Source organism: Bufo bufo, chromosome 5 (assembly GCF_905171765.1).
Source record: "Bufo bufo chromosome 5, aBufBuf1.1, whole genome shotgun sequence".
Lineage (NCBI taxonomy): Eukaryota > Metazoa > Chordata > Amphibia > Anura > Bufonidae > Bufo > Bufo bufo.
The window spans coordinates 456,069,213-456,093,595 of NC_053393.1; positions in this window are offsets into that span (position 1 = coordinate 456,069,213).

The window sequence follows — 24,383 nt, forward strand, 5'->3', positions numbered from 1 at the left end:
AGCACGTGCTCACGTCGCACAGCGGCGACCGACAACAGCCGGTGAGCTGGCAATTTAAAACGCTGCTGCAGCGTTGACAGACCGGCTGAAGCTGTCGATGACTTACGCAAATGTGCACACACGCATTACACCTTTACCAGTAGCTCAGGCAAATTGGGGTAGGTTTTGAGAAACTGCTGAACCACTAAGTTTAAGACGTGGGCTAGGCATGGGATGTTTGTGAGCCTGCCCAGCTCCAAAGCCGCCACCAAGTTACGGCCATTATCACGCACAACAATGCCTGGTTGTAGGTTAAGTGGTGAGAGCCACAGCTCAGTCTAGTCTCTTATCCCCTGCAACAGCTCTGCGGCGGTGTGCTGTTTGTCCCCTAAGCATATCAGCTTCAGCATGGCCTGTTGACGCTTCCCCACTGCAGTGCTACACTGCTTCCAGCTACTGACTGATGGCTGACTGGTGCTGCACGCGGATAATTCAGAGGTGGAAGTGGAGGAGGAGGAGAAGTGGGGGTTGGAGCAGGGGAGGGCTGGCAGCCTTAGTCCTGGGGGGCAAATCCAGTCAAGTGGCCAATTTTTAGCCCCGCCCATTATTAAAAGCCCCTCCTACATTTAATAGGCCACTCCCAACACACACTGTACAGCTGACATTCTATAGTTGAGGCCTGTCTACACATCATACGGAGGGGAGGACCTGTCCTGGCTGCACTGCCTGCTTATATAACAAGCTACAGCCAGGAAGCTCCTCCGCTCTCCTCCTCCCTCCCCTGATCCTGCTCAAGGCTTGTGGTTCCCCTTCTTAGTGCCACCCCTTCTTAGTGCCAGCTCCGCCTATAGTGCCCCCCCATAGTGCTAGCTCCCCCAAAGTGCCAGATCCCCCCCATAGTGCCAAATCCCCCCATAGTGCCAGATCCCCCCCATAGTGCCAGCCCCCCCTATAGTGCAAGCCCCCCATAGTGCCAAATCCCCCCCATAGTGCCAAATCCCCCCCATAGTGCCAGATCCCCCCCATAGTGCCAGCTCCCCCTATAGTGCCAAGCCCCCCCATAGTGCCAGCTCCTCCCCCATAGTGCCAAGCCCCCCCATAGTGCCAGCTCCTCCCCCATAGTGCCAGCCCCCCCCATAGTGCCAGCCCCCCCATAGTGTCAGCCCCCCATAGTGCCAGCTCCCCCATAGTGCCAGCCCCCCCATAGTGCCAGCCCCCCCATAGTGCCAGCTCCCCCTATAGTGCCTCCCCATAGTGCTAGCTCCCCCAAAGTGCCAGATCCCCCCCATAGTGCCAGATCCCCCCCATAGTGCCAGCCCCCCCTATAGTGCAAGCCCCCCCATAGTGCAAGATCCCCCCATAGTGCCAGATCCCCCCCATAGTGCCAGATCCCCCCCCCAAAGTGCCAGCTCCCCCTATAGTGCAATCCCCCCATAGTGCCAGCTCCTCCCCCATAGCGCCAAGCCCCCCCATAGTGCCAGCTCCTCCCCCATAGTGCCAGCCCCCCCCATAGTGCCAGCCCCCCCATAGTGTAAGCCTCCCATAGTGCCAGCTCCCCCATAGTGCAAGCCCCCACATAGTGCCAGATCCCCCCCATAGTGCCAGATCCCCCCCCCATAGTGCCAGCCCCCCCTATAGTGCCAGCTCCCCCTATAGTGCAAGCCCCCACATAGTGCCAGATCCCCCCCATAGTGCCAGATCCCCCCCCATAGTGCCAGCCCCCCTATAGTGCCAGATCCCCCCATAGTGCCAGATCCCCCCATAGTGCCAGATCCCCCCCCATAGTGCCAGCTCCCCCTATAGTGTCCCCCCCATAGTGCTAGCTCCCCCAAAGTGCCAGATCCCCCCCCATAGTGCCAAATCCCCCCCATAGTGCCAGCCCCCCCTATAGTGCCAGATCCCCCCATAGTGCCAGATCCCCCCCATAGTGCCAGATCCCCCCCCCCATAGTGCCAGCTCCCCCTATAGTGCCCCCCCCATAGTGCTAGCTCCCCCAAAGTGCCAGATCCCCCCCCATAGTGCCAAATCCCCCCCATAGTGCCAGCCCCCCCTATAGTGCCAGATCCCCCCTATAATGCCAGATCCCCCCCCATAGTGCCAGCCCCCCCTATAGTGCCAGCTCCCCCTATAGTGCAAGCCCCCCCATAGTGCCAGCCCCCCGCAAAGAAGAAAAAAAAAAAAACACTAATACTTACCTCCATCAGCAGCGATGCAAGCCTCTTCTGGTCTGTGTCCCTGCTGTGTGCTGCCGGGCTCAGGCGTCGCGATGATAATGACGTCATGGCACTGCCTGAGCCGGCCTCTGATAGGCTGCAGGCATTAGTGCCTGCGGCCTATCAGAAGAACAGGGGAGGGACACGCCTCTCCCTCCCCTGCCCCACAGCACACAGCATGGCCGCAATGACATCCAGGGCCGCGCCGCCTGTGGTGATGATCGGCGGTGCGGCCCTGAAGAATAAAAAAATATATATATATATTTTTTTTTTTTAAGACGGGCGGCCCAGCGGCCGTTTATTTAGGGCGGCCTGGGGGGCAATTGCCTCCCTGCCCCCCGGCCCAGCCCGCCCCTGGGTTGGAGCCACTAATGTAGCTGCTGGTGGAAACCTTGATGGAATTAGGGGCAGCAATGCTAAGCGTCGGTAGCACCTGTGCCATCCGAGGGTACGACTTCCTCCCAGCCTCCACAATGTTCACCCAGTGTGCCGTCAGGGAAATGTAGCATCCCTGGCCAAATGAAATTGTCCATGGTTAAGTGGACCTTCCCAGTAACTGCGTTGGTCAGGGCACGTGTGACGTTTTGGGGCACATGTTCACAAGCCTAAATGGAAACATTTCCAGGGCAAGTAATTTTGAAAGGTGCGCATTTAGTGCTATGGCCTGTGTGTGGGTGGCTGGTTATTTGCCCTTGCGTTCAAATGCCTGGGGTAATGACATTTGGATGCTGCGCTGGGACAGGGAAGTGGATGTGGTCGCTGATGGTGCTTGCGAAGGTCCAGGTGCAGAGCGGGAGGCATCCTCGTCTGCGCCTTCGACAGGTGATTGGCCAGCACGTAACACATAGGGGAAGAGGAGGCAGTAGTGTGACCCGTAGACACAGATTGTGGACCCAGGTGTTCGTCCCACTTATTACAGTGCTTGGATGCCATGTGGCGGATCATGCTGGTGGTGAGGTCGCTAGTGTTTACGCCCCCGGTCATTTTGGTGTGGCACAGGTTGCAAACTACTATTCTTTTGTCATCCGCACTTTCCTCAAAAAAGAGCCATACTGCGGAACACCTACCCCTTGGCAAGGGAGATTTACGCAAGGGGGTGCTCCGTGGAACGGTTGAGGACTTGTTTGGTGTAGCCCGCCTTCTCCCTTTTGCCACCCCACTGCCTCTTCCAGCCTGTTGCGGTGCTGCAGATCCCTCCCCCTCTGTACTGCTGTCCTCGCTCGGCTTTCCACCCTACACCATCTATTGCTTCCTAAGCGCAGCTCTCCCTGACTGCAAATGAGCCGAACATGCGTCATCGGGTGCTATATATGACATTTTCCAGCCAGCCTATCACTGTAATGCCAGTAGCAAACATGGCTACTGGCATTACAGTGAGGGAAGTACTTACCTGCACGTTTATTGGCTACATAGCAGCCACAAAACAGCAGTTCGGCGTGCATGCTCGCTCAACACTAGCGCACACATTACACTGCAGATGTGGCCGAGTTAAGGTCACTGTCAGAAGCCGACAACGTCTACAGAAAAAGTACACTGGATGGCACTGATATTTTAGGGTTGCACACACTTTACAGAGGAGATGTGGCGCAGCTAATCTCACTGTCTTCAGCGGACACCGTCTATTGAAAAAGTACACTGGACGTCATAGATATTTTTTGGATGCGCACACTTTACACTGGAGATATAACATAGTAACATAGTATATAAGGCCGAAAAAAGACATTTGTCCATCCAGTTTGGCCTGCTATCCTGCAAGTTGATCCAGAGGAAGACAAAAAAAAACTGTGAGGTAGAAGCCAATTTTCCCCACTTAAGGGGGGAAAAATTCCTTCCGAAATCCAATCAGGCAATCAGATAACTCTATGGATCAATGACCCCTCTCTAGTAGCTATAGCCTGCAATATTATTACACTCCAGAAATTCATCCAGGCCCCTCTTGAATTCCTTTATTGTACTCACCATCACCACCTCCTCAGGCAGAGAGTTCCATAGTCTCACTGCTCTTACCGTAAAGAATCCTCTTCTATGTTCGTGTACAAACCTTCTTTCCTCCAGATGCAGAGAATGTCCCCTCGTCACAGTCACAGTCCTGGGGATAAATAGATGATGGGAGAGATCTCCGTACTGTCCCCTAATATATATAGTGAATAAGTGAATAACCCTAATGTTGGTAATCTTTCAGGGTACTGTAGTTGCCCCATTCCAGTTATTACTTTAGTTGCCCTCCTCTGAACCCTTTCCAGCTCTGCTATGTCTGCCTTCTTCACAGGAGCCCAGAACTGTACACAGTACTCCATGTGTGGTCTGACTAGTGATTTGTAAAGTGGTAGGACTATGTTCTTATCATGGGCATCTATGCACTTTTTGATGCAACCCATTATCTTATTGGCCTTGGCAGCAGCTGCCTGACACTGGTTTCTACAGCTTAGTTTGCTGTTTATTAAAATTCATAGATCCTTTTCCATGTCAGTGTTACCGAGTGTTTTACCATTTAGTATGTAAGGGTGACTTGCATTATTCCTTCCCATGTGCATAACTTTATATTTGTCAGTGTTAAACCTCATCTGCCACTTATCTGCCCAAGCCTCCAATCTATCCAGATCCCTCTGTAGTAGTATACTGTCCTCTTCAGTGTTAATTACATTACACAGTTTAGTGTCATCTGCAAAAATTTATATTTTACTGTGCAAGCCTTCTACAAGATCATTAATAAATATATTGAAGAGAATAGGGCCTAATACTGACCCTTAAGGTACTCCACTAGTGACAGTGACCCAATCTGAGTGTGTACCATTCATAACCACCTTCTGTTTTCTATCATTGTGCCAGTTACTTACCCACATACAGATATTTTCTCCCAGTCCGAGAATTTTAATTTTATATACTAACCTTTTATGCGGTACAGCTGCAAATACAGTGAAGGGGTTTAAGCATGCATGGGATAGGCATAAGGTCATCCTTCATATAAGATAAGGGCCGGGGGCTATCCATAGTATTCAGTATATTGGGCAGACTAGATGGGCCAAATGGTTCTTATCTGCCGACACATTCTATGTTTCTATGTTAAATGCTTTGGAGAAGTCTAGATATACGACATCCATTGATTCACCACTGTCAAGTCTAGAACTTACCTCCTCATAGAAACTTATTAAATTAGTTTGACATAACCGATGGCGCAGCTAACTTCACTGTCCGCAGCGGACACCGTCTATTGAAAAAGTACACTGGATGTCACAGATATTTTTTGGATGCACACACTTTACACTGGAGATGTGGCACGGATAATTTAACTGTCCACAGCGGACACCGTCTACGGAAAAAATACACTGGATATCAATAATATTTTAGGGATGCGCACACTTTACACAGGAGATGTGGCGCAAATAATTAAACTGTCCGCACAGGCCATTACATGGTATTTAGCGCAGGATGCGCTAAAAATATATATTGCTGCTGTCACACACAATAGTTCTTAACCTCTTAAGGACACAGCCTTATTTCACCTTAAGGACCAGGCCATTGTTTGCAAATCTGACCAATGTCACTTTAAGTGGTGATAACTTTAAAACGCTTTGACTTATCCATGCCATTCTGAGACTGTTTTTTCGTCACATATTGTACTTTATGACACTGGTAAAATAAAGTAAAAAAAAATCATTTTTATTTATAAAAAAATACCAAATTTAGCAGAAATTTGTAAAAAAAATGGCAAATTTCCAAGTTTCAAATTCTCTACTTCTATAATCCATAGTAATACCTCAAAAAATAGTTATTACTTTACATTCCCTATATGTCTACTTCATGTTTGGATCATTTTGGGAATGATATTTTATTTTTTTGGGGATGTTACAAGGCTTAGAAATGTTCAAAAACCCAATTTTTAGGGACCAGTTCAGGTCTGAAGTCACTTTGTGAGGCTTACATAATAGAAACCACCCAAAAATTACCCCATTCTAGAAACTACACCCCTCAAGGTATTCAAAACAGATTTTACAAACTTTGTTAACCCTTTAGGTGTTCCACAAGAATTCATGGAAAATAGAAATACAATTTCAAAATGTCACTTTTTTGGCAGATTTTCCATTTTAATATTTTTTTTACTTTTACAAAGCAAGGGTTAACAGCTAAAGAAAACTCAATATTTATGGCCCTGATTCTGTAGTTGAAACTCCATAAAAGTGACCCCATCTAAGAAACTACACCCCTCAAGGTATTCAAAACAGATTTTTCAAACGTCGTTAACCCTTTAGGTGTTCCACAAGAGTTATTGGCAAATGGAGATGAAATTTCAGAATTTCAATTTTTTGGCAAATTTTCCATTTTAATCCATTTTTTCCAGTAACAAAGCAAGGATTAACAGCCAAACAAAACTCAATATTTATGGCCCTGATTCTGTAGTTTACAGAAACACCCCATATGTGGTCGTAAACTGCTGTACCGGCATACGGCAGGGCGCAGAAGGAAAGGAATGCCATACGGTTTTTGGAAGGCAGGTTTTGCTGGTCTGTTTTTTTTTACACCATGTCCCCCTAGAGTAGAAACTCCAAAAAAGTGACCCCATTTTAGAAACTACGGGATAGGGTGGAAGTTTTGTTGGTACTAGTTTAGGGTACATATGATTTTTGGTTGCTCTATATTACACTTTTTGTGAGGCAAGATAACAAGAAATAGCTGTTTTGGCACCGTTTTTTTTTTTTGTTATTTACAACATTCATCTGACCAGGTTGTCACGGACGCGTCGATACCTAATATGTATACTTTTTTTTTATTTATGTAAGTTATACACAATGATTTCATTTTTGAAGCAAAAAAAATCATGTTTTAGTGTTTCCATAGTATGAGAGCAATAATTTTTTCAGTTTTTGGGTGATTACCTTGGGTAGGGTAATGATTTTTGCGGGATGAGATGACTATTTTATTGGCACTATTTTGGGGTGCGTGTGACTTTTTGATCGCTTGCTATGTAGGTTTTACACAATAACAGCTTTTTTAAAACAAAAAAAATGATGTTTTAGTGTCTCCATATTCTGAGCCATAGTTTTTTTTATTTTTTGGGCGATTGTCTCAAGTAGGGGCTCATTTTTTGCGGGATGAGGTTATGGTTAGATTGGTACTATTTTGGTGGGCAAACGCCTTTTTGATCGCTTGCTGTTGTACTTTTTGAGATGTAAAGTGACAAAAAAATGGTTTATTTAGCACAGTTTTTATTTTTACGGTGTTCATCTGAGGGGTTAGGTCATGTGATATGTTTATAGAGCCGGTCGATACGGACTTGGCGATACCTAATATGTATACTTTTTTTTCACTTAATTTTTTTTCCCACTTTGGGACTTGAACTTTTGGGGGTCTAATCCTTTACAATGCATTCCAATACTTCTGTATTGGAATGCATTGGCTCTCCAACGGAAGGCAGCGCGATGCCTTCCTTAGGCATCGCGATGCCTTCCATGCCATCGGGTCCCCCCGACTGCCGATGGCACCGCCACACGCCACCACCGCAACTTAGAAAAGCTGCAAACCGCAGGTCTGAATTGACCTGCGGTTTGCGGCGATCTCCGACATGGGGGGGTCACAGGACCCCCCCGGGCATTTAGCCGAAGTGCCTGCTCAATGATTTGAGAAGGCACCGGCTTCCGATCACCGCTCGCTGCCCGGCGGTGATCAGAAATACACAGTACCAGGACATAAGTACCAGGACATAAGGGCGTACCTGTACGCCCTGTGTCCTGAAGAGGTTTAAAGGACTTTTGGGTCTCAGAAAAGCTTTTTGAATAAAAATCTTCCTATTACACTCCCTACACTGTCTGTCTCTTCCTATGCACATCTCTCCATAACACTGAGCAATTTAGCGCAGGTTGCGCTACAAACATAATTGGTGCTGTCACACACAATAGTCTTTACAAGGACTTTTTGGTCTCTTTTGTACAAAAAAATATTCAATTACAATCCCTACACTCTCTGTCCTTTTCAATGCTCAGCTCTCCCTAAATACGAATGAGCCAAACATGCATCATCGGGTGCTATATAGCACCTGATGACACTTTACGGCCAGCCAATCACTGTAATGCCAGTAGCCAACATGGGTACTGGCATTACAGTGGCATTACAGTGCGTAGCAGGCAAGAAATGTGCGGGAAGGAGACTCAAGCATGACGCTCGAGCACATGCGGTACTTGGCCGAGTACCACCATGTGCCGAGCATCAAGATGCTCGAGCCAAACAGGTGTTCGGCCGAGCATGCTCGATCATCACTACCGTTCAGCGGTGCAGTGAGATATTTTACAGCCCAGTGTATATTACTGGCAAAATACTAATATATTCGCCGTTCATTGTTGCACTTATCTGTTGAAAAGCCTTTTGTGTAAAAATAGAAATAAATTAGGTCCTAATTGCTGTTTAGTGGTGCAGTGAGATATTTTACAGCCCAGTTTGCCGTGTATTACTGGCGAAAAACAAATATATTCCCCTTTCATTGTTTCACTTATCTCTTGAAAAGCCTTTTGTTAAAAACTAGAAAAAAGTTAGGTCCTAATTGCCATTCAGCGGTGCAGTGAAATATTTTACAGCCCAGTTTGTTGTGTATTAATGGCAAAATACAAATTTATTCGCCGTTCATCGTTGCACTTATCTGTTGAAAAGCTTTTCGTGTAAAAATAGAAAAAAAATAGAGCCTAAATGCCGTTCAGCGGTGCAGTGAGATATTTTACAGCTTAGTTTGCCGTGTATTACTGGCAAAATACAAATATATTCCCCTTTCATTGTTGCACTTATCTGTTGAAAAGCCTTTTGTGTAAAATAGAAAAAATTTGGGCCGTTCAGCGGTGCAGTGAGATACAGGTGAAATTCGAAAAATTTGAATATCGTGCAAAAGTCAATTTATTTCAGTAAGGCCTCATGCACACGACCGTTGTGTGCACCCGTGGCCGTTGTGCCGTTTTCCGTTTTTTTTCGCGGACCCATTGACTTTCAATGGGTCCGTGGAAAAAACGGAAAATGCACCGTTTGGCAGCCGCATCCGTGAGCCGTGTTTCCTGGCCGTGAAAAAAATATGACCTGTCCTATTTTTTTCACGGCCAACGGTTCACGGACCCATTCAAGTCAATGGGTCCGTGAAAGAACACGGATGCACACAAGATTGGCATCCGTGTCCGTGATCCGTGGCCGTAGGTTAGTTTTTATACAGACGGATCCGAAGATCCGTCTGCATAAAAGCTTTTTCAAAGCTGAGTTTTCACTTCGTGAAAACTCAGAACCGACAGTATATTCTAACACAGAAGCGTTCCCATGGTGATGGGGACGCTTCTAGTTAGAATACACTACAAACTGTGTACAAGACTGCCCCCTGCTGCCTGGCAGCACCCGATCTCTTACAGGGGGCCGTGATCAGCACAATTAACCCCTTCAGGTGCGGCACCTGAAAGGGTTAATTTTACTATCATATCCCCCTGTAAGAGATCAGGGCTGCCAGGCAGCAGGGGGCAGACCCCCCCCCCCTCCCCAGTTTGAATATAATTGATGGCCAGTGCGGCCTCCCCCCCCCCCTCTATTGTAATAATTAGTTGGTGGCACAGTGTGCGCCCCCCCCCCTCCCTCTATTGTAATAATTCGTTGGTGGCACAGTGTGCGCCCCCCCCCCCTCCCTCCCTCTATTGTAATAATTCGTTGGTGGCCAGTGTGCGCCCCCCCCCCTCCCTCCCTCTATTGTAATAAATCGTTGGTGGCACAGTGTGCGCCCCCCATCGGCCCCCCCTCCCTCTATAGCATTAACAACATTGGTGGCCAGTGTGCGGCCTCCCATCTCCCCCTTCCCCCCCCCCCCCCCCCATCATTGGTGGCAGCGGAGTTCCGATCGGAGTCCCAGTTTAATCGCTGGGGCTCCGATCGGTAACCATGGCAACCGGGACGCTACTACAGTCCTGGTTGCCATGGTTACTTAGCAATAGTACAATAGTAGAAGAGTCATACTTACCTGCTGCTGCGATGTTCGTGTCCGGCCGGGAGCTCCACCTACTGGTAAGTGACAGCCTCAGGTCTGTGCGGCGCATTGCTAAACGAACCGTCACTTACCAGTAGGAGGAGCTCCCGGCCGGACACGAACATCGCAACTCCCAGGTAAGTATGAATCTTTAACTATTGTACTATTGCTAGTAACCCGCTGCCACCAATGATCGGGGGGGGGGGGTAGGAGGCCGCACACTGGCCACCAATGTTGTTAATGCTATGGAGGGAGGGGGGGCCGATGGGGGGCGCACACTGGCCACCAACGATTTATTACAATAGAGGGAGGAAGGGGGGGGGCGCACACTGGCCACCAACGATTTATTACAATAGAGGGAGGAAGGGGGGGGGGGCGCACACTGTGCCACCAACGATTTATTACAATAGAGGGAGGAAGGGGGGGCGGGGGGGCGCACACTGTGCCACCAACGATTTATTACAATAGAGGGAGGAAGGGGGGGGGGCCGCACTGGCCACCAATGATATTCAAACTGGGGAGGGGGGGGGTCTGCCCCCTGCTGCCTGGCAGCCCTGATCTCTTACAGGGGGATATGATAGTACAATACCCCTTCAGGTGCGGCACTTGAGGGGTTAATTGTGCTGATCACGGCCCCCTGTAAGAGATCGGATGCTGCTAGGCAGCAGGGGGCAGTCATCTACACAGTTTGTAGTATATTCTAACTAGAAGCGTCCCCATCACCATGGGAACGCCTCTGTGTTAGAATATACTGTCGGAAATGAGGTTTCACGATCTAACTCATATCCGACAGTATATTCTAACATAGAGGCGTTCCCATGGTGATGGGGACGCTTCAAGTTAAAATATACCATCGGATTGGAGAAAACTCCCATCCTATGGTATATTAACTCCTGACTTTACATTGAAAGTCAATGGGGACGGATCCGTTTGAAATGGCACCATATTGTGTCAACGTCAAACGGATCCGTCCCCATTGACTTGCATTGTAATTCAGGACGGATCCGTTTGGCTCCGCACGGCCAGGCGGACACCAAAACGACTTTTTTTTCATGTCCGTGGATCCTCCAAAAATCAAGGAAGACCCACGGACGAAAAAACGGTCACGGATCACGGGAAAACGGAACCCCGTTTTGCGGACCGCAAAAAAATACGGTCGTGTGCATGAGGCCTAATGCAAATTAAAAGGAATTGCATTAATGCAGCTTAAAATTTGAATTTTGTGAAAAGGTTCAATATTCTAGGCTCAAAGTGTCACTAATTAATCCATATCCCTGAGCAAAGGGTACCTCAAAATTGTGAATTTGGGGTTTCATAAGCTATAAGCCATAATCAGCCAAATTATAACAAATAAAGGCTTGAATATCTCGCTTTGCATGTAATGAGTCTATCTGATATGTTAATTTCACCTTTTAACCACTTCCCATCTGGGCCCTTTGCCCCCTTCCTGACCAGGCCAAATTTTGCAAAACTGACATATCTCACTTTATGTGGTAATAACTTTGGAACACCTTTATTTATCCAAGTCATTCAGAGATTGTTTTCTCGTGACACATTGTACTTCATGATAGTCATAAATTTGAGTCAAAATATTTCACCTTTATTTATGAAAAAATCCCAAATTTACCCAAAAATTTGAAAAATTCGCAATTTTCTAAATTTAAATTTCTCTGCTTTCAAAACAGAAAGTGATACCTCATAAAATAGTTATTATTTAACATTTCCCATATGTCTACTTTATGTTGGCATCATTTTGGAAATGTCATTTTATTTTTTTAGGACGTTAGAAGGCTTAGAAGTTTAGAAGCAATTCTTCAAATTTGTAAGAAAATTGCCAAAACCCACTTTATAAGGACCAGTTCAGGTCTGAAGTCACTTTGTGGGGCCTACATAGTGGATACCCCCATAAATGACCCCATTGTAGAAACTACACTCCTCAAGGTATTCAAAACCGATTTTACAAACTTTGTTAACCCTTTAGGCGTTCCACAAGAATTAAAGGAAAATGGAGATCAAATTTTTAAATTTCACTTTTTTGGCAGATTTTCCATTTTAATCAATTTTTTTCTTTAACACATCGATGGTTAACAGCCAAACAAAACTCAATATTTATTACCCAGATTCTGCGGTTTACAGAAACACCCCACATGGTGTCGTAAACTTCTGTATGGGCACACGGCAGGGCGCAGAAGGAAAGGAACTCCACATGGTTTTTAGATGCCATGTCCCATTTGAAGCCCCCTGATGCACCCTTACAGTAGAAACTCCCAAGAAGTGACCCCATTTTGGAAACTAGGGGATAAGGTGCCAGTTTTATTAGTACTATTTTTGGGTACATATGATTTTTTGATCATTCATTATAACACTTTATGGGGCAAGGTGACCAAAAAATTGGTTGTTTTAGCACAGTTTCTATTTATTTATTTTTACAGCGTTCACCTGAGGGGTTCAGTCAAGTGACATTTTTATAGAGCAGATTGTTACGGACGTGGCGATACCTAATATGTATACTTTTTCTCATTTATTAAAGTTTTACACAATAATAGCATTTTTGAAACCAAAAAATTATGTTTTAATGTGTCCATGTTCTGAGAGCTATAGTTTTTTTATTTTTTGAGAGATTTTCTTATGTAGGGGCTCATTTTTTGTGGGATGAGGTGACGGTTTTATTGGTACTATTTTGTGGGACATACGCGTTTTTGATCACTTGGTGTTGCACCTTTTGTGATGCAAGTTGACAAAAATTGCTTGTTTTGACACAGTTTTTTTTATTATTTTTTTACGGTGTTCACCCGAGGGGTTAGGTCATGTGATATTTTTATAGAGCTGGTTTTTACGGACGCGGCAATACCTAATATGTATACTTTTTTTTATTTGTTTCACTTTAACACAATAATAGCATTTTTGAAACCAAAAAAATGATGTTTTAGTGTCTCCATGTTCTCAGAGCTATAGTTTTTTTATTTTTTGAGAGATTTTCTTATGTAGGGGCTCATTTTTTGCGGGATGAGGTGACGGTTTTATTGGTACTATTTTGTGGGACATACGCGTTTTTGATCACTTGGTGTTGCACCTTTTGTGATGCAAGGTGACAAAAATTGCTTGTTTTGACACAGTTTTTTTTATTTATTTTTTACGGTGTTCACCCGAGGGGTTAGGTCATGTGATATTTTTATAGAGCTGGTTTTTACGGACGCGGCAATACTAAATATGTCTATTTTATTTTATTTTTTCTATTTTTTTTTTTTTTTTTTATTCCTTACTTGGGATTTTTTTTTTTTTTACATGTGAACCTTTTTTTTATTTTATTTTTTCAACACTTTTTTTTATTTTCATTTTATTTTACACTTTTCGTCCCCCATAAGGTCATACAAGACCTCTGGGGGACATTTACTTCACTTTTTTTTTTTTTTTTCACTGTTGATTTCTCCTGTAACTGGGGCTGACATAGTAGCCCCAGTTACAGTGGAAATGCACCCCTATAGAGGCTGTACAGCAGCAATCCTGCGCTGTACAGCCTCACAGCAGGGCTGATCGAGGTCTCTGAGAGACCTCACACAGCTCCTGCACTCTCCGATCCCGGCGGTCACATGACCGCCGGGCCGGAACAGGAAGCGCACAGCGCTTCCTGCTCTGCAGACACAGCGCTCGGTGAGCGCTGTGTCTGCAGCGATCGTGAAGGCAGGGACACCTGGGCACTGTCCCTGCCTTATCTCTGGGTTGCCCTGCTGTCACTGACAGCGGGCAACCCGATCAGCAGCTGCACGATTAGCGTGCAGCTGCTATTTCTGACAGGACGTTTTAAAACGTGCTGTCAGAAATAGACGTCCACCCATAGGACGTTTATATCCTATGGGCGGACGTGAGGCGGTTAAGGTGGATTACTGAAATAAATGAACTTTGCACGATATTCAAATTTTTCGAGTTTCACATGTATTTTACAGCCCATTTTGCAGTGTATTACTGGCGAAATACAAATATACAGTATTCACCGTTCATCGTTTCTCTTACCTGTTGAAACGCCTTTGTATTTGCTGTTTAGCGGTGCAGTGATAAAAAGCCCTGTTTGATGTGTATTAGTGGGGAAATAAAAAATATTTGATCTAGCATTTGGTTATTTGATCTAACAGTATGTCAGGCAGAGAAGTGCCAGGCCCTGCACAGGGGAGTGGCAGAGGCCTAAATGTTTCTGGTGCAGGCACAGGTCGCAGCAGAGTAAGGGGCCATGGCAGCAGAGTCACTTCGAGAGGGCTGAGATCCCAGTGTCAGCTAGAGGTTGTGTTGGGACCAGCAGCCCAGAGGTTCTTGAATGGTTGACTCGATCTTTGACTTCATCGCAAGTGACATCAGACACCACCAGCCAAGAGTCAGTGGGTTCCTCAGACACAACCCATAGTTGGCATTGCCCGGGAGCAGGCCCTGTGCCCTCACCTGTCCTCAACCTGCCTCTGTCCTTTTCTGTTCCCTCACCGCGAGAAGTATTATATGCTGTAGGCTCTGCTCCCCTTTTCAGTAAAGAAGAGCTACTAGATGAAGTCAGCAGCTACTGCCCAGCCAAGATGTGGAGGAGACATCCACCCCTTACTCCACTAGGCGGGCAAATAGTAATGAGGACGGAGAGTGGCGTGGGAGCTGGTGTTGAGAGACGGTTGAGGAGGACATCAGTGACGTGCAGACACTACTCAATGATGATGATGTAGCTGATTGCACTTGGGAGAGTGGCTGTGAGTCAGCAGGTTGGCAAAAGTGGGAGGCCAGGAGCCAAACGCGCCCAGGGTAGACCACCCGCTTTGAGGGAACCTACCTGCCCGGGAAGTAGCGGTGCAGGGGCTCAAGGAGGCAGCGGCGGTAGCAGTCAGTCAGTGCGTAGTGTTGGGGGTAAAATCACCTACTCAGCGGTGTGGCAGTTTTTTTTTAAGAGGAGGTGAACGTGGACGTATGTATAATCTGTAGGAAGAGGGTGAAGAGTGGCCAGGGTGCCAATGTTGGCACTACGACCGTGTGTCAACATATGAAGCGTTGCCATAAAGTGGCCTGGGAGAACTGTGGCTCCGATATGGTGGTCCAGCCTGCCACGGCAACCGCTGCACCACCCAATGGCACGCACCTGGTTTCTGGTAGTGAAGGCTCCACCACCTCAGCCAAAGGGAGCTGTCTGTCCTTCCCATCATCTGCTGGTCCTGATGCTCCTGCTCCTCCTCCTCCTACTTATCAATCATTCTGCCAGCAATCGATTACTGAAGCGATTGCCAAGAGACAACAGTCTTCGTGTACTCATCCAATAGTACAGAAGCTGAATGTGCTCCTGTCCAAGTTGCTGGTGCTGCAGTCCCTCCCTTTCCAAGTGGTGAACTCTGCACCTTTCAGAGAACTGATAGCTTCTGCCAAGCCGAGGTGGAGAATCCCAAGCCGTCATTTCTTTGCCAAAAAGGCAATACCAGCCCCTCACACACATGTAGAACAGAAGGTGGGCCAGTCCTAGAGCCTTTTGGTGTCTGCCAAAGTGCACCGCAGCATCGACGTGTGGAGCTGTAACTACGGTCAGGGACAATACATGTCCTTTACGGCCCACTGGGTAAATGTGGTTCCTGCACAGCCACACCATCAACTTGGCCAGGTGACGCCGCTTTCGCCTACACGTTGCCACGCTGTTGGTCCAGCGACAATGTTCACCTCTGCTTCCTCATCCTCCACCATGTCCTCAGCCTCTACTGCAGTGACAATGCACAGTGCCCCTCCAGCATACCACATGTGTAGGGCAAATAGGTGTCATGCTGTTCTGCACCTCGTTTGCCTGGGCGAACGGAGTCACACAAGGGAGGAACTGCTTTATCCGCGACAACTGAAAATCGGAACCATGGTGACCGACAACAGGAAGAACATTGTGTCGGCGCTGTGTCAAGGTGGGCTGAGCCATGCACCCTGCATGGCACACTTGTTCAATCTGGTTGTCAAGCGGTTCCTAAAGTCTTCCACCCATCTACAAGACATCCAAAAAATGGCCAGGAAACTTTGCATGCACTTCAGCCACTCCTACACCACAAAGCACACCCTCCTTGAGCTGTCATTCTACTGCTTCATGTCCTGGAACAGATGCTGGTAAACATGTCTGGTCATGGGACTGGAGACATGGCGCCTAAATCTCATGGCCACATGAGCATTGTGGGGGCTGAACTGGAGGAGGAGGAGGAGGACATTGGAGCACAAGCAATGTATAGCGAAATGGGTGCTTTTTATACACAGGTGACAGGAGAGGAGGAGCAAGAGGAGCAGGAGCAACCAAAGGAGCTACAGGGCGATGAGGAAGATGAGGAAGAGGACCCAGACACCATGGCAGTATGCAGTGGAGATGGAGGCAGGGAGTCCCTCTGAGTAACTTGATCAAATGGCCCGCTGCATGCTCACTTGCTAGGGTAGTGACAGCCGACTTGTCACCATTGAGCAGAGGGATGACTTCTGGCTCTCCACCTTGTTGGAACCTCATTACCAGTGCAAAATGGAGGCCTTTTTTACACAAGCTGAGAGGGAGGACAAACTGAACTACTATAGAGACATCCTTTGAGGTCAATGATAAAGTTAGAGGTAGGTGAAGATTTTAGGGATTTCGGTCAAAAGCTCTGTCATTTTGCCACTCTGTGGCCTCCTGATGCTGCCGCCACCTCCACACTATGTCACCTTGCCACTCTGTGGCCTCCTGATGCTGCCACCACCTACAGACTCTGAGATTGGGCCACTCTGTGGTCTCCTCATGCTGCTTCCACCTCACCACTATGTCACCTTGCCATTCTGTGGTTTCCTCATGCTGTTGCCACCTCCACATTATGTCACCTTTCCACTCTGTGGCCTCCTGATGCTGTCGTCACCTCCATATTATGTCACCACCTCCATATTATGTCACCTTGCCACTCTGTGGCCTCCTGATGCTGATGCCACCTCCACACTATGTCACCTTGCAACTCTGTGGCCTCCTGATGCTGCCACTACCTCTACACTATGTCACCTTGCCACACAGTTGCTTCCTGATGCTGCTACCACCTACAGACTCTGTGATTGGGCCACTCTGTGGTATCCTCATGCTGTTGCCACCTCCACAATAAGTCACCTTGCCACTCTGTGGCCTCCTGATGCTGACGCCACCTCCACACTATGTCACCTTGCCACACAGTTGCCTCCTGATGCTGCTGCCACCTACACACTCTGTCATTGTGCCACTCTGTGGCCTCCTGATGCTGCCAACACCTACAGACTCTGTGATTGGGCCACTCTGTGGTCTCCTCATGCTGCTGCCACCTCCATACTAAGTCACCTTGCCACTCTGTGGCCTCCTGATGCTGCCACCACCTACAGACTCTGAGATTGGGCCACTCTGTGGTCTCCTCATGCTGCTTCCACCTCACCACTATGTCACCTTGCCATTCTGTGGTTTCCTCATGCTGTTGCCACCTCCACATTATGTCACCTTTCCACTCTGTGGCCTCCTGATGCTGTCGTCACCTCCATATTATGTCACCACCTCCATATTATGTCACCTTGCCACTCTGTGGCCTCCTGATGCTGATGCCACCTCCACACTATGTCACCTTGCAACTCTGTGGCCTCCTGATGCTGCCACTACCTCTACACTATGTCACCTTGCCACACAGTTGCTTCCTGATGCTGCTACCACCTACAGACTCTGTGATTGGGCCACTCTGTGGTATCCTCATGCTGTTGCCACCTCCACAATAAGTCACCTTGCCACTCTGTGGCCTCCTGATGCTGACGCCACCTCCACACTATGTCACCTTGCCACACAGTTGCCTCCTGATGCTGCTGCCACCTACACACTCTGTCATTGTGCCACTCTGTGGCCTCCTGATGCTGCCAACACCTACAGACTCTGTGATTGGGCCACTCTGTGGTCTCCTCATGCTGCTGCCACCTCCATACTAAGTCACCTTGCCACTCTGTGGCCTCCTGATGCTGCCGCCACCTCCACACTCTGTCATTGTGCCACTCAGTGTCCACCTGATTCTGCCACCACCTACAGACTCTGTCATTGGGCCACTCTGTGGTCTCCTTATGCTGTTTTCACCTCACCACTGTCATAGGGCCACTCTGTGGACTTCTCATGCTGTTCCCACCCTCCGTACTTCTCGACTGAGCCACTATTTAGCCTTTTTGGCTTGCTGACATCATCATTTATTTGACCCCTCCTCTGATCTGTCAGAAGGAAGGTAAAATGAGATGCACAACGGATCCTGTCTGTGTAGCAGCTGTATGGCCTGTATGGTCCCATCAGAATTGGCTTGTGATTTCGTAGCCAAAAGCAGTAGTGGGTACAAAACACAGAAGACTTGCAATTAATCTGTTTACGTGTCATCTCTGTTTTGGATCCACTCCTTTTTTTGGGGCATTAGCAATACTGATGAATTACTGACCAAATGCTGACCGAGTGAAAGTGGATGCTCCACAGACCGGATCCGATTTTTGTAGGTTATTGTTCTGACGGATCAGAGGAAGGGCAAAATAATCAGGGATGTCAACACAAGCTTACTGCTGACACACTCTCCTCTCTGTCGGGGGGCTGTATTTGTATAAGCATTTAATAGAGCAGGGTCTGTAGACATCTATGTGGAATCAGCTGATGACGGTGTGAAACAGGGGTCTCAAACTCAATTTATCTGGGGGCCGCAGGAGGCAGAGTCTGGGTGAGGCTGGGCCGCATAAGGGATTTCACAAAAAAAAAGTCCTCAAATGTCATTATTAACAGTTTTAATTATTTCTTCTGAACATGAAGTGTCACGACTGTGACTGATCCAGACAGGTCTGGGAGGAGAAGGTCGCAGCGACTTGCTACTCGCGATAGCTTGTGAGTTTGCTCCGTGGTTCAGGGTATGTCATCTGGGTTTTGCCTTGTGAACCTTTTTGTCCTGACTGGGAGTTTGTAGGCATCCTTCTCAGGTGAGTCCTGTCTGCCACTCCCAGCTACTATATTAGTTTCACTTTCACTTGCAGTCATTGCCAGATATAGTCCTTACTTTCAGTTCTATTCTGACCTTTGAAGGAGATCGTTTGATGGTGTTGCTGTGGAGCTCTTGTCCGGCGTGGACTGTCGTGATTGGGATCGCCTTCTCTGCTCGTGACTGGATAAGTCTATCTCTGATATAGTTTGTTTGTTGCTGTCTTCCCCTGCTGTTCTCCTAGACATGAGTGATGGTGACTAGTGCTCCCATCGGCCTTTCCCCACTCTAGGCCTTTTTAGGGTGACTGAGGGTTTAGGCATCCTGCTCGCCGCACGGGTTCACACCCCGTCTAGGGTATCAGGGCAGACAGGTGCCAGCTTAGGGTTAGTCAGGGGTGGCCATACTATTCCCATCCGTAGATAAGGGTCCCCCTTCCCCCCCGTCTGGTGCGACACGACTGCTGCTGGAGTAGCGGTCGTGACAGTATATCTGGCCTTTTAAAAAAAAAATATATATATATATATATATATATATAAAAAAAAAAAAAAAAAGTGACATTTCCATTTTTTTTTTTTGCTTGCTGTTTTGCTTTGTATTTTTCTGTTCCACTATGGATCCGGTTATGGTTTTGGCGAAACAATTACAGGGATTATCCCTTGAAGTGGCAGGATTAAAAGCAACAGTGCTGCAGCAGCAGCAGCCATCCTTGAGTTCCACCGTTGCTACAGGAGACCAAGGTACTCCTGAGCCAAAAGTGGCTTTACCTGATAGGTTCTCAGGAGGGAGAGACCAATTTGTAACCTTCAGAGAAGCTTCCAAATTGTTCTTCAGGTTACGCCCTAGATCCTCCAGCGGTGAGGAACAACGGGTGGGTATTGTAATTTCTCCCCTGCAAGGAGATCCGCAGGCTTGGGCTTTCTCCCTACCATCAGACTCTCTGGCCTTACGATCAGTGGAGGAGTTTTTTGAAGCCCTGGGTCTCGTATATGATGACCCGGACAGGGTCTCACTGGCTGAGTCTAAGCTACGTAGACTTCGGCAAGAGAACCGGTCTGCTGAACTATATTGTTCCGAATTCCGTAGGTGGGCTACTGATACGTTATGGAATGACTCGGCCCTTAGGAGTCAGTTCTGCCAGGGGTTGTCTGAAAAATTAAAAGACGCGCTGGAGGTATACGAGGTCCCTGGGTCTCTGGAGGCTGCTATGTCTCTGTCCATAAGAATCGACAGACGACTCAGGGAGAGACTATTAAATCTATAGGGCAGGGATCGGTTTGTTATGATCCAGTCGAACCAATGCAAATAGGGGGCGCCACTAGACGGGTGAATCCTCCTAAGTTCCGCTGTAGGTCAGAGGTTTGTTTTCGTTGTGGGGGGAGGGGTCATTTTGTAAAGGTTTGTCCCTCAGAACCCAAGAGACCACAAACAAAGGAGCCGCCGGAAAACTAGAGTCCCCAGATTGTGCGGAGGATAACAGTCTGGGCGTATTCGTTTCCTCCATACGCATGTCTCAGTTTTTGTTGTCCGCTACCGTTGAGGCGGGCAATAAGACTGAGATCTGTTCCGTCTTTTTGGACAGTGGGGCGGGGGTCAACTTGGTGGATTCACGGTTTGCTCAGGCTCTGGGTTTTACTCCAGAACCGATACGCAGAACTATTCCTGTTTTTGCCATCGACTCCTCCCCTCTTACTCAGAAAGAGTTAACTCAGATCATTCATAATATCCATCTACAGGTAGGGGACCTCCATAAAGAGCATATCTCGTGTTATGTCCTGGACGGTCTTCCGGCTCCTATGGTATTGGGGCTTCCCTGGCTGGTGACTCACAATCCAGTGGTGGATTGGCAGGCCGGGGAGATTGTGGAGTGGAGTGAACATTGTAAGGACAACTGCTTGAGTAGTAGGTGCTCTACACTCTCTGTAACATCTTTACCTGCCTTTCTGTCAGATTTTATGGATGTGTTCTCTGAGAAGGGTTGTCAGGGGTTACCACCTCATCGTCCATATGATTGCCCGATTAATCTACTACCTGGGGCCAAACTACCTAAAACCCTGTTATACAATCTTTCCGGCCCGGAGAGGAAGGCTATGAAAGATTATATTTCGGAGAGTTTGGCTAAGGAACACATCAGACCCTCTTCTTCACCTGTGGCTGCAGGGTTCTTTTTCGTTAAAAAGAAAGATGGGGGCCTACGTCCTTGCCTGGATTTCCGTGAATTAAACCGGATAACTATCCGAGATCCCTATCCTCTTCCTCTCATTCCCGACCTCTTTAATCAGGTTGCTGGTGCTAAATGGTTCTCCAAAATGCATCTCAGAGGAGCCTATAACCTGGTTCGCATCAAAGAGGGGGATGAGTGGAAGACGGCTTTTAATTCTCCGGAAGGGCATTATGAAAATCTGGTCATGCCATTTGGTCTTACTAATGTGCCTGCTGTATTCTAACATTTTGTCAACGATATTTTTAGTCACCTTATCGGGAGATTTGTTGTGATATATCTTGATGACATCCTGGTCTATTCCCCGGATCTGGATACACATAAGATCCATGTGAGACAAGTGCTGCAGATATTAAGGGCCAACAAATTGTTTGCTAAGTTAGAAAAATGTGTGTTCGCCGTAAAAGAACTGCCATTTCTGGGGTATGTGTTGTCAGATTCAGGTTTCCGCATGGATCCAGAGAAAGTCCGGGCGATTATAGACTGGGATCTGCCTGAGAACCTGAAGGCATTGCAACGCTTCCTGGGGTTTGCCAATTTTTATAGAAAGTTTATAAAAAACTATTCCTTGGTGGTCAAACCACTGACGGACATGACCCGAAAGGGATCCGATTTTTCCAAATGGTCACATGCAGCCAAAACTGCCTTTGCATCTCTGAAGGAGAGATTCACCTCGGCCCCTATTCTCGTACAGCCAGATGTCTCGCTTCCTTTTATTGTAGAGGTTGACGCATCAGAGGTGGGGGTGGGAGCGGTACTATCTCAGGGCCCGTCCCCTGGTGAATGGCGTCCGTGTGCTTTCTTTTCGAAGAAATTGTCTACTGCAGAAAGGAACTATGATATTGGCAACAGGGAACTTTTGGCTATTAAGTTGGCTTTTGAGGAGTGGCGTCATTTTTTGGAGGGGGCGGTTCATCCCGTCACGGTGATTACTGATCACAAAAACGTATTATATCTGGAGTCTGCTAAACGTCTCACCCCTAGACAGGCTCGGTGGTCGTTATTTTTTACTAGGTTTAATTTTGTAATAACCTATCGCCCGGGGGCAAAAAATACTAAGGCGGATGCATTGTCTCGAAGTTTTCCTGGAGGGGGTGATGTTGAGGTACCAGAGCCCATTTTGCAAAAGGGGGTGGTGGTCTCTGCATTACACTCAGGTTTAGAGGGGAGGGTGTTGGAAGCTCAGGGGGACGCCCCGGCCTCCTGCCCCTAGGGTAAACTGTTTGTGCCAGAAAATTTACGACTGGAGATACTAAAAGAACACCATAACTCCACACTGGCAGGACACCCAGGTAGTAGGGCAACCTCTGAGTTAGTGTCTCGTCGGTTCTGGTGGCCTAAATGGCGCCAGGAGGTGTTGAATTTTGTGTCTGAATGTGCTACCTGTGCTCGTTCTAAGATAGATCATACTCGTCCGGCAGGGCGTCTTTTACCTCTGGCCATCCCCAACAGGCCTTGGACGCACCTGTCAATGGATTTCATTACGGATCTACCAGTATCAGCGGGGAAGACTGTTATTCTTGTAGTTGTTGACAGATTCAGTAAAATGGTGCACTTTATTGCTCTTGCCGCATTGCCTAATGCTAACACACTGGCTCAGGTTTTTATTGACCACATCGTGAAGCTTCACGGGGTCCCTTCCGATATTGTTTCGGATCGTGGTACCCAATTTGTTTCTAAATTTTGGAAAGCTTTTTGTTCTCGTTTAGGGGTTCATCTGTCGTTTTCTTCATCTTTCCATCCACAGTCCAACGGTCAGACTGAACGTACCAATCAAAACCTAGAGACATATTTGAGATGCTTTGTTTCCGAAAATCAGGAGGAATGGTCATCTTATTTACCGTTAGCCGAGTTTGCCATTAATAATCGTCGTCAAGAATCCACCGATAAGTCACCATTTTTTGGTGCGTATGGTTTCCATCCTCAGTTTTGTACGTTTAGTGAGGGGGGGCCGTCTGGGATTCCCGAGGAGGAACGATTTGCATCTTCACTTTCTTCAGTGTGGCAGAGTGTGCAAGAAAGTTTGAAGAGAATTGGTGGTAGATACAAACGTGCGGCTGATAGGAAGCGCTCTGAAGGTCCGGACCTTGGGGTGAATGACTTGGTGTGGTTGTCTACCAGAAATATCAAGTTGAAGGTTCCCTTGTGGAAATTAGGTCAGAGATTTATTGGTGCTTATAGGGTAATTAAGATCATTAACCCGGTGGCTTTTCGTCTGGAGCTACCTCAGACTCTAAGGATCCATAATGTCTTCCACAGATCTCTGCTTAAGAGATATGTAGAACCTCCTGAACCATTGCCACTACCGCCTCCATCGGTGGAGGTTGATGGCAGTCTTGAGTTTCAGGTAGAAAAGATTGTTGATTCACGATATGTTCGCCGCTCTCTTCAGTACCTGGTGCACTAGAAAGGTTATGGTTCCGAAGAGAGAATGTGGGTTCCAGCATCAGAGATAAAAGCGGACAGACTCATTCGGGCTTTTCATAGCTCCCATCCGGAGAGGCCTGGTCTTGAGGGTCCAGGGGCCCCTCGTAGAAAGGGGGGTACTGTCATGACTGTGACTGATCCAGACAGGTCTGGGAGGAGAAGGTCGCAGCGACTTGCTACTCGCGATAGCTTGTGAGTTTGCTCCGTGGTTCAGGGTATGTCATCTGGGTTTTGCCTTGTGAACCTTTTTGTCCTGACTGGGAGTTTGTAGGCATCTGTCACGGCCATGGCTATGACCGTGACTCCTGAACCGCATGCGGTTGTCAGCGGTTTTCTTTGGTGTTCAATCACAGGTGAGGGCTGTGGTATTTGCCTCACCTGTGGTTGCCGCTGGCAACAGTGTGTATGTGGCAGCGTAGCAGGCTGAGCTGTGCCATTGCAGCTCGCTACGTTGTGCATGCGGTTTTGTGTTATGTGTGTATGTGTGCACTTCCTTTTTATGTTATTGTGTGCACATCTCCTTTAAGTGGTGTTTTCCCTTCCCTGGTGTTGGAAGGGTTAATCTCCTTCCTAGTGTGTGTGTGCACTGGGTGTGTCCGACTGTGGGGTGTGGCTTCTTGGCCTAT